At 38.4% G+C, this 13606-nt stretch overlaps 1 protein-coding gene across 5 annotated transcripts in view; it reads right to left on the bottom strand.

The window, feature by feature from the left end:
- The window catches only part of FILIP1 (filamin A interacting protein 1), a 109789-nt gene extending 96433 nt beyond the window's left edge, over positions 1-13356 (bottom strand). For 2 of the 5 annotated variants that reach the window (XM_030005984.2, XM_030005983.2), the window contains exon 1: positions 12986-13355. The gene's annotated coding sequence lies outside the window, so the exon portion shown is untranslated. Of the gene's footprint in view, positions 1-12985 lie in introns of all 5 variants that reach the window. The other 3 variants (XM_030005979.2, XM_030005974.2, XM_030005992.2) reach the window with 2 other exon arrangements.
- Positions 13357-13606: the final 250 nt, after the last annotated feature.

The following is a 13606-nucleotide window of genomic DNA, read 5'->3' as shown; positions in this document are numbered from 1 at the left end:
AGTATTTTCCTGGGAGGTGGAAGACTGTGTTTTAATCCCTATATTGTAGCAATAAAGTATTCTAACCTTTTCCTTTCTGGGTTGTTTTGGGTTTTTTTCATGGTCCCAAACTCCCACTTGTCTTCCTGTTCTTTAAATTTTGCTAGAAGAGCCCCATAATAAAAACAGTATTTTGCAGTCTAGTAAAATATTTAATCCAAACAAAAACTAGTGTGCCTTACTGTAAATCCTGAAAAAATATAGCAAAGCATTTATTTGTTTTTATTTTTTAGATTCAGCCATCAATCAAAAAAGTACATATATATGCACAGTCTTAATCATAATTAATTTTCCTGGGAATTCCTTGGAAAGACTAACTGAGCAATGCCTCCTTCCCACTTTTCTCTTTGGGTCTCTCTCTTACATGCTGGCTATTTCTGAAACCTGTCCTCCACCACCTTTTTCTCCTTGCTTACAGCTTCAGAGGTTTAGGGGCAGAACTGGGAGCACTGTGAATATTCTTGTTTTCTCTCTGGGAGGAAAACAGTGCTGCATTTGTGAAAAGTTCCTTTTGTGGGTGAACCACCACAGTATTACTGAGTGATTGATTATTACATGAAAACTTTTATGACCAAGAAATCAAAGCCTGTTTCCTAGGGGACTATACATTAAGATGGATCAAATATTTTTTATATTGACCATGTTAACAAATATAACTAAAACAAAGATATAAGGTGACAACTAATGTAAAATGTAAAATATCAATGGACATATTGCATAGCTCTATATGCAATATTATTTTTATTGCCAGATTCATGTGCCTATTTTCTTACAGCATGGGAGAGGAGATGAAGGGAAAGAAGAGGAGCTGTTGCTGTGCCATTAGCAACCGTGGGACAGCTGATGCACTCCCCCAACACATGACCTGACTGCAGCCCTATTTCTGCTGCTCCATTGCAAGTGACCAGTATGAATAATTGCATAGTTACAGAGTTGCACTGTGATGCAGGTAAAGCCACAAGGAAGGCAGAATTTCAGTCTGAGTAAGGGAGCCTTGACATAGGGTTGATGTTGGGGTGAACTGAAATGTTATCTGTCAGCTGTAGCTGTCAGCAAAAATATTAAAGAAAGAGCAGCTGCATCATGCCACAAGCAAGGGAGTGGAGCAGTCGTAGCTCCAAAATAGACTTTAGAGTCAGACAGAGTTTTCTTTTAATGAACCCTAGTAATAGTCATGGACTGTTTATTTTCAAACCTGCTTTGAGCCAGTTGATAATGCTACTGCTTTTAAAATGTTTTAAACAAATGCTTGAGATGCAAGTAAAGAAGAGCTATTTAGAATAGGACTTACTGAAAGGTATGTTACTACTCCTATAAAATGTAATTTTTCCTACTAATTATTTTCAGCTTCTGTAGCTTTAAATTTACCCTTCCCATTTTAGTGTATAAGTGCTGATAAAACAATAAAATTGATATGACAATAAAAAATCATAACCATGTTTCTCAGCTGGAAGAAAAATTATTGGCTTATTATAGCTTCTGTAACATTTATTCTTCCTTTTCAGAACATTTAATTAATAAAATACTAAGCTACCCTGAAAATATTTATTAAAGAATAACATCTCACAGTCTTTTTGGGTTGCCATTAAAGAAAATAATAAGCAGCAGTCTCTTCTGGATCTCGAATTCCAAGATAAATGTAATAAAGCTTGTGGCAGGGTGTTATTGTTTACTGCTTGGAAAAACTTATGCAACAGCAGAATACTGTTCTGATTTTTTGAGCTGCTGCTAATGAAGTACAACCAGACAGGGTACATTGCCATGAGTCAGGAAATCTGGATGTTCCTGGACAGAGGCCAAGGGAGCTTAGACACATCAGAGATGTGATGTATATGTATCCTCTGGGGGAGATACACTGAGTTGTTTTCAAGCATCTCAAGCTGCCTGATTCAAGAAGCAACCAAATGACCACCCTGAAATGAAGTTACTAGCTGTCTGTTTCTCAGAGTCCCTTGTTTTTACACCAGGAAAACAAGAATGAAGTAGGCTGTCCAGGGGAGCTTAGAGATTAGATATTCGGTTCAGCCTTGAGACAGTAGGTCCAAACCTGAGGGTTTAACTTTGTTCTTTCACCATAAAAAGAAAGAAGAAAAAAGAAAAAAAAAAACCCCACAACACAAAAAAAGAACAAAACAAAACCCCCTAAATTGAAAATAAACCCTGATGTGCTACAATCTACTGTGAGACTTTAAACAAACCTTTTGACCTCATGGTCTGCTAAAGAACGTCATGACTTTTTTGTAAGAGAATGGGTGCTACCATTGTACACATGGGGAGAAGCTCCACTCTCCACAATGCTAAATCGTTTGCTGAAATGCTGCTATGTTTCTGTACAGCACTACGGTACGTATGCAACTCCCTAGCATTTTTTGAGCCTTCGAGATGTTGTTACTGTGGGACCCTATTTTTCCAGTGATATTAACTGGTTTCCTAAAGCTAGTTGGGATCACGTAAAAGGGTGCCACTGGTTTCTTTTGCTTTCCACTCACTCCCCTTTCTTGCAGCTTAACATACCACCCCAGGAGACTAATTTTTCACTCTCCCCTACCCTTTTTTGGTAGGTGTGTTTTCCTTATCTTCCTACAACCCTTCCCTGCATCATGCCCCAAGGGAGGACTACAGCTTTCACTGCCTCTCCCAGCAGAGCAGGATAGCAGAGCAGTTTTGTCCCTACGCAGCCTGTGCTGGTACACCCAGGTATGTGGGTGGCTGCTTGGACTTCCACATTTCACACCGTTTATCAGGGCAACCTCTCACAATAAAGACCTGACCTCCCTTTCATGAAATCCAAGGAAAAGTCATTTATTACCCCATTCTTTTCCCCCCTAGAAAGGCTCTCAAGTAAACTAAGAAATATTTTCCAGACCTCCTACTTTGATCTCGACTGGTTTTGGGCCCCTCTTTGCAGTTGCTGCTGCCGTTACACTGTGGCAGGGCATGGTGTGATAGACCTGTGTTGCCTGTGATGGTGTTTCAACAGCTGTGGCTGCAAACTTTGGCCTGCCTCTTCTGCGTTGGGGCACATATGCGAGCATGGGACTCTGTCATGCTCTCGGACCCACTGTCCCTTCTGTCTACTGGCATTGCCAACTGCACATATTCAAAATATTGAGATAATCTTCCAAAGTGTCAATCTTCCTGTGTCTCAGGAGATTTTAAAGCAATACATCATGGCATCAGATCATCTAGAGCTCATAGACTTCAACTCTCTTGAAGCCATCGGGACTGTTTCTTTCTACTTTTCTCTGGTTTTAATTGAAGCTGAGAGTCATGTAATGGCACCCTAATCCCTAGGGTAAAATCCTTATCAAAAATCTCAGTTGCCAAGAGAGTCACCTGAGCTGCCACCATTGCTTTAACAAAGCAGGCAGGACTGGAGACCCTGGCTGCTTGCTGAGCCTGCAGGAGACAGGCAGCACCGCAGGACATTTCTGTTTTCCAGGCACTCTCCCCAGCCAGTATGTGGGGTTCCTGTGGCCTCCCCCCAGCCCCACAGTGGCTCCAGGGCTGCCCCACCACCAGCTAATTTGGGCAGTCACCACCTGCCCACTCCTTCCCTCAGAGACCCTTTTTCCTCCAAGCTGTTTTTTTCCCTAGCTGCCTCCTTCTTGTACCAGGCAGCTTGTCCTGAGCATTCCCAAAATAACAACAAGCTCACAAGCTGACAGCACCATCTTTGCCCTATGAATTACTTCTTGTACAACTGAACCTGAGGGAATGGTTTTGTTTTTCCTGAAACATCTTAGTATTGGCGCTAGTTTGGTTTCTATTTTGGTATGGTTTTGTTCTTGCAGCTTCCTGGTCACATCTCTGGTCCTCCTCTTTCCTTTTTCAGCTGTGCTTTACCAGTATGGTTGATTTTTTGCTACCCACAACTCAGGGCACAGCTATGCTTCCCTCTGGGGAGCTCCTCTAAAAATACATATTCTTGTCATTCAGACTAATTCAACTTCTTTTCCTACTTCACCCAGCAGAATCTGGTTTCCAAGGAGGGCTATTTAAGTCTCCTTATTCAAAGCTGTTGACATGATGTTCAATACTGCAACATCTCAGGGTGTCAAAGTCACTACTATATTTATTCTTGTAACATCCCAGGTGTTATTAGAAGTGTAGAAGTAAATAACTTTCAGAGTCATACAAGGAGTCACTGATGTGAAAGCCAGCCATTTAACCAGCCTTCCTCTCCCTGAGTATGATACCTAGCACCTCACATTTTAAGGTAACATGATTTGAAAGGGATAAACAACAAAATTCAAACATGGCATGAATATTTTGGAGAGGAAACCTGAATTTATCGAAGTATTTCTGATTAATAAGCAATCCATCAGATGTCCTGTCACTCTTGCAGCCCATTCCCTGCAGTGTGATTTAGTCTTTGTTTATACAACTAATGCTGGAAATATCTAAATTAACCCTCCCTTTGTGCAGTTATGCTTGCTTCATTTTTAGATACTCACTGCCATCTTGGAGAGATTTTTTGAGTTGACAGCGGTATCCTGTAGAATTGTTCCTGCTCTACTTATTCCTTAAAAAACTATTACAAAATATTGTGTTGTGTTCATGCTATTCATTGAACACTTATGTAGATTATTCAGTTTATTTCTGATATTTTCCTGTGTTTCCTTTGTGCTATCTAAGCTTAGGAGACACTCATTACACTGTCTATAGCTAACATCCCATATTTTTCTAGCACTTCATTAGTTCTCAAGACCTATGGTGATACAAGTTGTGTGGTTGGAAGTGATACTCAACTACCTAGTATCACTGCAGGGAATTTGTTTTCTTGGAGCCAGGCAGCTGTGTCACTGTCACACGTCCTCCTGGGCCCCCAAGTACCACAGCAATCCTGTTGTATATTTCCATTTACAAATAGATCAAATTCTGTATCAAAAGTACTTACACTGTACCCCCTCCATCTTTCTAATAAAAAGCTGTTCCAAAATAATTTGGAGTTTAAGAACATGTTCTCTGAAAGCGGGAAAATCAGTTCAGTTATTTTTTTCTCCAACCTATAAGCTACTTTTAAAACTACTGCCTATATGGATTCAAGGCAGGGTAGTTAAGGATGCTGTTATCTGGTTAACCTGTGGTTTAGAGGCCCCTAGCTTTAAAACACCAAGCTTCCTGGCCTCCTGCTGAAGCACTTCTTGTCTGTCCTAGCCCGTTCTGGAGTCTTTCAAAGCATCATCCCTTCTTCCTAAATCTCACTAACTTTCTCACTAACTTAACCGCCACTGCAGCATATGGCAGCTTTTTTTATTAAAAAAGCTGCAAGAGTAATTTGTATGACCCGTGTGTGTGTGCAAGTCATACTAGTTCCTCAAGCTCCTCTCTGCAGCAAGTGCTGCCTTTGCTCTAGATGAGTACAATGGGATCTGAGACCTCTGTACTCCACCAGCTGTGAGGATTCCCTAGCCTTTTTCCACTCATCTCTACTGATGATGACAAAATTTTATTTACAGTATCCAGTTTTAGGAACGTTACTTGCTGATTCATCTAAAGAGAAGACGAATACCTGTCTTCAGTTGTTATTCTTAATAGGTATGAGAAATCCTGTATGGAAAGACTCCCTGCCATATCCCTTTGAGTGCCACAGGGCCACTAGTTTATCCTTGCTTCATGCTACAGTAATCACCACCAGGTAAATTTAGATGCTTCCACAACCAAGGGCTTTTCTAAATCAAAAGAGCCTAAGCTACTCTCAGGTTAACCAGAACTCCATCTAGGAATCCTGTTTGCCATATGTGCATCATGCTCTGTTCCTGATTAGGATACAATTGGAAAGAGATGTTCAGTAAGAAAAGTGAACTCAGCAGTGGAAGCAGTCTCCAGGGTTTCCTTCCTCAAAAGCAGCATCTCTGTTTTCCTTCCTTATTTGCTTATTATTTACAATCTCAATGCTAGCCTTTCAGCTTACTGGACTACCTGGAAAGACACAGATAGAATATACTTAACCTTTTTTTCAGAATTCTTTTGCAGAAAGATGGCACCTTAATGGCATCCTAATTCTAAATGTTTGGCTTTCAAATATAATGTGGGAGGGAGGAGGAGGGTGTGCATTCTAAACGCTGGAATAAACGAGGATAGAAAATTACATACAAGATTTTTCATTCTTACTATGCTTATTTGAGGATATAACACATCAAACATAACAAAATCAAACAAAAACCCCCTACAGATACTGCTTCTTTTGCAATTTTGGAAGTGCCAAAGGCCTGTGATTTATGTTACTATCAATTGTCTCTTCAGCCATCTTTTATTCAGCATATGGATTTCGATACACTGATTATCATCACCAGCAAAATATTCCTCAGCCAGCCATGTTCAAAACAAATTCTGGTTCTGTAACTCCATAAGCGGCACGTCTTATTGAGAGGACATGCTACTGTGACCCTGCCTTTTACTATTTGCAATGTGATGCCTTTTGTGACCTGAATTCTAGCTTCTGGCTCCTGCTACTTGATGCGGCAGTGGTTCCCACAGCCAGCTGCCTCGTAACACGTAGTTCCTCTGGCACTCAGGAGCTCTGTTGCCATGTGTGTCCCTCCGTGCAGAAGGGACATCTTGTTCTGCGCTATGTTTGACATGCTTGAGGACATCTAGCATGGCATCGTTCCCTTCCTTCTGTCTCCTGCCCAGAGTCAAAAATTGGAATGTTTATTTTTCTCTAAAGAATTTTATCAGATTGAGGAACTGAAATCCTTATCTACTGGAATAAAATTCGTGGTTTTTATTACAGAAGTCCTTGTAGAAGAATAGAAGGAGGACAAATAGGACACTATAGAAGAACTACTGTAACCTTTACCTTAAAAGTTAGATCCAAGAGGTTTTGCAATTACAGATGGTGGGACAAGTGAAATTTTAGGAATAAACATGAATGACAGACATAGGAATTGAATAGCTTTAGCATGAGAAATATATGCTTTTTTTTTTTTTTAATTTTAGTCAGCCCAACACCAAACCAGTCATGGTTAACCACATGTGCTTTGCCACCCTTACATTTATGTCCTTGCTTATGGCTTTTAAAGGGATTTTTTTTGACAATCTGGATTATACATTTTAAAAGTAAGAATGTTCTTTGAGTCACATAACTAGGTAGTGTGAGGTTTTATGAATACCCTATCTACTAGATTCACAAATTTGAACTTCAGAATAAATTGTATATGTTTTTCTTTAGTGTATACTTGTTGTCACAGTAACTGCAGTTTTCCCAATAAATGGAAATTGCATCGTTTCCTTAGCATTCAGGTTATTGCACTGAAATAGCACCATGAACTCACCACCACTTCTCCCTTCCTGTTGTCAAGCTAGATCTCATTTAGTTACAGGAACAGGCACTAAAACAGGTTAGTTTAGATATGTGCACATTAGAAAGCTGAAGCAAGTCTGCTTAGCCCCATTACATCCTATGACTCATGCATGTGTGGGAAAGACCTTATTTTCACAGAGATCTCTTAGATAAACAAGGCAAGTTGGCAGCAATTCGATTACACTGATGTTAGCAGTCTCCTGCTTTCTGTTGCGTTCATTTGCTTTATATTTTCTGAAAAATGCAAGCAGTCTGATAAACTCTAATGAAAATTCTTGTACCAAGAACACAGGAGCTTTCATTTTCAAGTACTTTTTTTTAATAGGAGAACCCTTAAAACCACTTTCTAAAAATGCTTTTCTGTTATTACAATAAAATCCATTTTTTCTCAGGTTTTTTTTTTGAAGTTTGTTAGTGAAGCTGTAGCTCTTGCTATCCACAGCCATAACACACTAATTAGCTAGATACCTCCCCCTACCCAAACGTACAAGCCTCTAGATACTGTGGACTTCAGATAGAAAATGGATTTAGCCTTCAAAATATTACTTTTACATATGCACTGGAACAAACTTTTGAACAGTATAAATCACAAAACATTATACTGTTTGACACCATTTCCCCAAAAAGGAAAAGCAAAGAAAGCAACCCTTACTGTATTAAAGACCTCTTAAAGTATATAATTCAAGCTGGAAAAGTTTATTGCAAATTCATCGAGGTTTTTGCTCTTGTTCTGAAACCCCACCAGTTTATATTTGAATGAGTCTGGCCACGTTATAGATAATTAAGATTGTAATTGCCATTTTATCAGCTTTGAAATGAAACTCATTTGGACAATGTACAGCAATCTTTTAGATTCACACACCCCTTTGCTTGTGTCAGCTAACAGCAACTAGACGGGTTGCCCATTTAAGGGAAAAAGTACAAGCTCCAGCCTATTTCCCTGTACTTCAGATGTGTTTGTCCCACTCCTTCAGCAACGCATTCTGCCAAATGCCAAAAAGCATTTCTTTTCTTACAAAAGGCACACACACGTGTGCACATATACGCACATTTCTGATTAAGTTTCAGCTCTTACAGAGCTGCAAAGTTAAGAAACTGGATGTTGGAATTCTTCATTATCTACTCAGTTCTCAGCAATTTTCTATTAAGTGGGGGGAAAAAAAGCAATGCCATTTCATTGCCTCAGAACACTACTCGCTAAACAGCCCAGGATAAATCATGTATTTTAGCAGCCGTATATCTATAGAAGAATGATTTCAAAATAAAATGCAATTAGCTTTTAGGATATATGCTTTTAATTATAGAAATTGTCTCTTTCTCTGTATTTGTGATGCGTGTAAACCATTTTGGAGGAGACCACAATCTATATAATCTTACATATCATCTTTAGAGCTAGCATTTGCATGCCTTACTTGTGGAAAAGATTTAGAGATATAGTCCAGCCAAAGCAGAATGAGAATGATAGGGCAAAGCCATCTTAAATTAAAAAAAAAAAAAAAAAGCTGCCCCAATCTAGGAAGACTTTGTATTTGCATTGATATTAGTACTTATTTTGCTATGATGGTAAGAATAAAAAGTAATACAGAAAGTGCAGATTATCTGCAGAAGCTGGAGGAGTAGGTGAAAAGACCCAAAATAAAAGGAAAAATCTAATCAAGTATCCAGAAAGGCAAAATTTTCACAAATACATTAGGCATCACACAACCTTCAACATGATTAGAGACTCCTACTATCTCTCCTGAACAGGAAATAGGCACAATTGTTCCTCTCCTTTGGACACCAATATCTCAAAGAATAACTACAGGACTGTGTTATAAAGGCTTTATTTTTCTAGTGTCACTAACTTGGTACAAATACTAGCTACTAAATGAGAAAAAGAGAGGTTAAGATATTTCAATTCTTTATGAAATAATTGTTCCCTTAGTTATCCAATATCCTCCAATATCAAGAAAAGCCTCTATTCTCCAAATAATTCCTGGTATTCTGTATAAAATTAGGAAACAACTTTCATTAGAAAACACTGAGAGAAATGAAAAGAGAAAAGGCTAAAAATGAAAAGCACCAGAATAAGATGATGAAGCTGAAAAGTATAGGTGTTTGTGCTTCTTGTAAAGAAATATTTAAACTTTTCTATACAACAGATTATCATTATTTTATCACATACACTATTTTATCTTTCTAGCTTTCAGTTCTTATCTTAGGTTTTATATACTAAATATTTTTGGTGAAATAGGAAGATTATAGCTCTCTTTCTCCAAATGGCATTTTAGACATGTAGAAGGACAAAACCCCTGCCCCCAAATTCAGTTTATGTATTAAAATAGTATGGCAAACTGCAACAACAGACCTTCAGAAAGGAAGGGAAGAAACAGGAAATTAGAGAAAAAGTAAAATGTCTCTTAGGAAAAAAATTATTTGGACAGGAATATAGATGATCCATTTTGTTAAATGCTCCTGAAGGGACTGGAAATTTATCTGTTAATTATTGAACACTAAGACCTGATCTTATTAAACTCAAAGGAAATCTCACCCTGAATTCAGTGGCATAAACCTGGTCTCTGACTCAGTACAGCTCTGAGGCACATTCTTAATTTATGCCTGGGGGCACATCAACTGAGTTAGATGTGATTACCAAAAGCCTTAAATTAAGCATGTGTGGAATCTGTGCCAACAGAAAGATCCTGTATCAGGAGGAGTTTTACTGATACACCTGTATCAGTAAAAAGCTTTTAGTATGGAAATAGCTACACTGGTGAAATTGTGACCCAGAGGAACAAAACAGGGCATACTAGTAAAAGTAGATATTTCCTGATATGCTTTCTCCACAAGTTGCTTCCACGAAGCACAACTATGTCTTCAGGAGTCCTACCTTGGTCGACATAGCTGTGTTAGTAGACAAGTCTAGTCTTTCCATGACATTAGTGTCAGGTGCTACAGTGAGAGAGGCACTATAGAAAACCAACAACTTGTATGTCATTAGGCCGATTTCAAGCTTACTAAAGCCAGTAGCATAGACGATGGACTAGTGAACACCAGAGCCGAAGGTCAATAGCCTACCAGATATGAGCAGGAGGAGTATGGGAAAATCAGGCAGATGTAGGCAGAGACAGAACAGTGCTAAGCTTTGAAGATGAATTTCAAGTCTTTGAATTTGATGTTAAAAAGAACCAGACGTTCTATAAAGAGATTGAAAGACTGAGGTGATGACAAAACACTCAGTTAAGATGATGACTTTAGCTGTGGCTAGATTGGTTAAAAGAGGCCATAAATTACCATTTTGCTGTAATGAAGGTGAAAGAACAAGCCATAGGCAGCATCTGGAAGTGGATTCAGATTGGGAGGAATACACAGTCTTTAGCACCATGAAAGGCACCATTCATTACACAGTTAGGGGAATATAAACAAAATCAAAATAATACATAAGGGGGAAAATAAATGGGTATGCTATGTCTACTGGTCTTCCAAGAAAATCTCTACAATGGAGTGTATCGCCAAAAGCTAAATTACTTTGTGATTTGATATAAAATTGAGCTTGGTTTCACTGTAGTCATTAGTAGAATTGGCTATTCTTCAAATATGAAACCATCTGTTGAATAGGCACATTACATATTCCACAGATTTGATTGGAAAATCCCAGAGCCTCTTTGTGGACACCTGTTGAGCAGAGTAATTTTAGCCGCCTCCTCCATTTTGAAGTGGAAAGGAAGACAGATGTATGTAAAACCACAACTCCATGTGTTAGAGTTGGAAGTTGCTATCAGGCTGTTCAAAAGTCACTTCATTTGATAGCATTCAGGCTAATAAATTTGCCTTTTGCTTTTATTTATTTATTTTATTTATTGTGCAAGAAAAGTAAAATTTTATAACCATACATTATGCTGAGCAACAACTAAAACGCAAAAGCAGTCAATAAGTAGGATAGCATACAGATTTTGTCATCCCTATGTATTCAGAAGGTCAAATTTGCCATTTCTTGACAGTTTATTATTTGCCAATTAACTCAGTCAAAATACGAAACAGTAATTTTCACTCTAATGTCAAGATGACAAAAACTGTTTTAGTTCTCACTGTACAGCTTTCTTATGAAAAAATAACTTTCTCAGGATATACCTATATTAAAAAGTAATACCAAAGTTTCCTTTTGAGATTTAGGATACCACAGTGCTGTAGTAATTCCACAGTAATGATTATCACATTAAATCACGGCCACCAAAAAGTATTCCTATCTAGTGCTTAAGTAGTGTGCCCCTTGCTATGAAATAAAATGTAAACTATATTATCTTTCCTTTTAAGAATTTTCCTCCATCCTAGTACTTAATTTATCTTATTGTTTCACAGGCAGTTACATTCTCAGCCACGAAGTCAAAGTTGCTTCAGAGTATTTTGATTTCATCCAATCTGTAAGCATGTCACCGCTAAGATGTGGTATTGATGTCATTTATATAGTATGCAGGGATGAAACTAGAATTATTTAGCTAAAGCAAGACCTTCTCATCCTCCTGAGGCAGTCCCAGAGTCCACAGACTGTGTCAAACACCACAGACAGTCTGCGTAGACTCAGTCAGTCCATTCCCTCTTTAGGACAAATATTTTTCATCTGAGACAATTCTACATAAATCTGTGAACAGGGTTTTTGCATGGGTTAAGTACATTCTTTTAATCTTTGCCTTTGTAACTGAATTCATACTGCATATGAATTCATAGTACATGTTTTAAAAATTCATGCATACTAGATTTCTTTTGTTTGGAGAAAATGGCTTTAAAAGATGGGGTGGGGGGGATTCATTCTTCAATTGACCAAACAGCTTTTGTAAGTTTAGACAAAAAGTAAGTCGTACTAAGCAATTCCTCCCTTAAATTACATGACCATTATGGGACCATAGGATATGCATTTCCAACAGACAAACAGGCTTCCATTCTGCTGTCAGGGTAAAGCATCGGAGAACTGGTTTCTCATTTATTTTGCTAAAAGAAACACACACTGACGCAGCTTAAGCACACTTGGGTACAAGAAACATAAGGTCAGTCTTTAGGATGGTTGCATTATACAGCTAATTAATCTAGAGAGATTAATATTTGTTCTATGTAAATAAGTACAAGAGGAAGAACCAAGAGCTGTTGTCACAAGGATAGTACGAAAGGCACCAGGTGTGCCTGTGTGCTAAAAGTTAGTAAGGAAACAAAAAGTATTAATGTGCTAGGTAACAAAGTATTCAGTTAATTCAGTTACTGAATGGCTATTTCCTCTTACTTATAACACAGGCTGTCACTGTTTTTAATAGTTGCTAGACTATCACTGGTAAGGGATGATATGTATTCTATTCTTAAATGTTGGTTTGTCGTCTGTCAGCATGTAAGCAGATATAAGCAAAATACATGTCAAAATCTATACAGATTTTTTCATATTACTACTAGCTACTTGATTTTGCTTATTCTAGGAAATACAAAATTTATTTAAGCCATGTTTTTCTGTGATGAAAGCGTAAAAAAAATCTAAAACTGTTAACCCAGCTTTCATCTACTGATGTTTCAAAATCATGCAGAAGATTGTTCACAGAAGAAAAGAGACAATAGTAACTACAAAAGAAAATAACTTCTTCTAAAAAGAATGCATTGAAGTGGTTAGCTCAGTCTTACCTGTCAGCAACACGAACCTAGGAATATATCCTTTACACCGCAAGACTGCAGTAGCTCGTCCCACAGCACTACCACAGCAGTAGACTGATCCAGCCCAGGAGAACACAAAGAGAGAAACTTTTCCCACTTTTCTAGGTCTACCAGCAGCTGAAGTAATGAAGGAAATGGGGTAGAGAACAGAAGACCGGAGCTGCTTCTCACAGAAATCCCAGGCAGGAGAAGTACGAGGTATACTCTGTCTGTGTCTCACCCAGACTTTTGTTTAAAAGTTTTTTCAACTGTTGCTAGGTGGTGTTAGGCTTTGGCAGTTTAGTTCTCAGATTGTATTTCCCCTCTTCTGGTCTCTTCACACAGTGTTACAGCAATGACTTTGTTGAGCTCAGCTCGCTTGTGCTATATTTAACCAGTGTTCTCAGCAAGTCAAGCCTGTCAACAGCTGAGAAGTTTGGAGCAGGCTTTGCTGAGTTCCTCAGCTGCTGAATTATCAGTGGATGTAGCACTGCACAGCCCAGCTACTACATTCACTGAAAGATTGTGGGGAAACTGTCAAATCCTTTTAAGGGCTTCCAGTGACTTCACGGGAGTAATTACTATTTAAAGCACTAAGTACAAGATGTGTAT

The sequence above is a fragment of the Aquila chrysaetos genome, chromosome 2 (genome assembly GCF_900496995.4).
Source record: "Aquila chrysaetos chrysaetos chromosome 2, bAquChr1.4, whole genome shotgun sequence".
In the NCBI taxonomy this organism is placed as follows: domain Eukaryota; kingdom Metazoa; phylum Chordata; class Aves; order Accipitriformes; family Accipitridae; genus Aquila; species Aquila chrysaetos.
Note: the sequence above shows the minus strand (reverse complement) of the source record. Positions and strands in the feature narration are given on the sequence as shown.